This window comes from Gadus chalcogrammus, chromosome 14 (genome assembly GCF_026213295.1).
Source record: "Gadus chalcogrammus isolate NIFS_2021 chromosome 14, NIFS_Gcha_1.0, whole genome shotgun sequence".
In the NCBI taxonomy this organism is placed as follows: Eukaryota; Metazoa; Chordata; class Actinopteri; order Gadiformes; family Gadidae; genus Gadus; species Gadus chalcogrammus.
The window spans coordinates 19,610,873-19,612,859 of record NC_079425.1 but is presented as its reverse complement, the minus strand read 5'-3'; positions in this window follow the sequence as shown (position 1 = coordinate 19,612,859).

The window sequence follows — 1,987 nt, the reverse complement described above, 5'->3', positions numbered from 1 at the left end:
GAGGGCAGGTGACGAGGGTGGTGGGTGACGAAGACTCGGGGAGGGGGTGGGTGACGAAGACTCGGTGAGGGGAGGGGGTGGGGTGGTTGACGAAGGCTAGGTGAGGGGAGGGTTGTAGGTGATGGATTCTAGGTGACAGCAGGACTGGAGCACTGGAGGGTTAGTTGACCGAATGTGGTGGATGCAGGGTAGGTGAAGAGGTGTATGGTAGTTGACATCGTCCAAATGACCGAACATGTGGGACAATACTGACGATAAGTATGACATGATCCACTGTTTGCAATCAAGAAACATGGGGGGGTTATGGCAATCTATTCAATAATATACTATATACAGAAACATGTCATCATCCACTGTGTTTATGATGAAATTATACTCTCTGGCACTGTGATTTACATAGAAACATGACGTCATCCACCGTGTTCTGGTAATGTGTTACATGGAGTTGCGACAAGGCAAACTCTTCATAGAATTTTGAATCACCCACTGGGTTTTATAGAGATGTGACATCAACTCTGCGTCAGAAAGCCAGGTGACATAATGCACATTATCATCGTCAGGGTGGCTGGTTGAACTGGTTTTGCAGACGATCAGGAAGTTCAAACATGAACGATTACGAAAAAAAAGATGATCCAGTAAAAGGACGGTTTTGAAATATAAGTTGTGAATCACATCAGTGTGTTTCTCTACAAGGGGAATGTAAACATGCAGTGTTGTTTAGCTTTTGGCCTTGAGCACATAGGGCTTCATAATGAACGACATGATAAAAGCAGCAGCGCATTGTCTGTTTGATTGACCTGTCTGTTTGAACACTTTCTGCATTGATTTTCCAGCGTTTAATCCCACGGCTTGGAACCAAGGTCGGCCCGCAGGCACGCGAGCGCTCGGCAGAGCCGGGACGCCGTTCTCCATAGAGAGGGAGGGAGAGAGAGAGAGAGAGAGAGAGAGAGAGAGAGAGAGAGAGAGAGAGAGAGAGAGAGGAGAGAGAGAGAGAGAGAGAGAGAGAGAGAGGAGAGAGAGAGAGAGAGAGAGAGAGAGAGAGAGAGAGAGAGAGAGAGAGAGAGACACCCAAACAGAGAAAGACAGTGAAAATACAATGAAGCAAAAAATGGTGTTGTTGAGCAGAGACTGGTTGCTATGATGCTACCCCACCCTCCCCTCGTACCCTCACCCCCAGCCCTGCTCATCTTTATTGGCTGGCCCCGGCCCCTGTGTGTGTGTAGTTCCAGGGAGCCATATGGATGCAGGGTGTGCTAATTAGCCCCCAAGGCGTGGCCCTGCCATGCGGGCCCCTGGGGACGGCCCTCTGGGTGCACTCACCGTAGGAACCACGTGCACAGATGAGTACTGAGTGTGCACGCATGTGTGAATGAAAGTGTGTGTGTGTGTGTGCGTGTGACTGTGTGTGTGTGTGTGTGTGTGTGTGTGTGTGTGTGTGTGTGTGTGTGTGTGTGTGTGTGTGTGTGTGTGTGTGTGTGTGTGTGTGCGTGTGTGTGTGTGTGTGTGTGTGTTTGCATGAATGCATGTGTGTGTGTGCATGTGCATGTAAGCACGTGTGTGTAAGTGGTTGTGTGCGGTAAAGTGGCCTTAAATCAATCATATCTCTTACATTCAGCGTGGGTTCTGTAAAAAGTTTCTCAAAGGAAGAATACAACTATTTGTATCCAGTTTCTTATTTGGTCCTGTCATGATGACGCTATGCACTAGCAGAGCCGGACAGTAACGGAGTACATTTACTTGAGTACAGTACTTAAGTACAATTTTGAGGGATCTGTACTTTACTCGAGTATCATTTTTTGGGAGTACTCATGACTTTACTCAAGTACATTTGAGAGGCAAATATTGTACTCTTTACTCCGTTACATTTCTATCCATAACCGTGAGTACCCGTTACTCCTTCTGAAAAATAAAAAATAAAAGGAGAAAAGAAAAATCACGGAAACCCTCAATTTGTTGTTTCCCTCTCAAACGTGATTCCCTCTCAAAC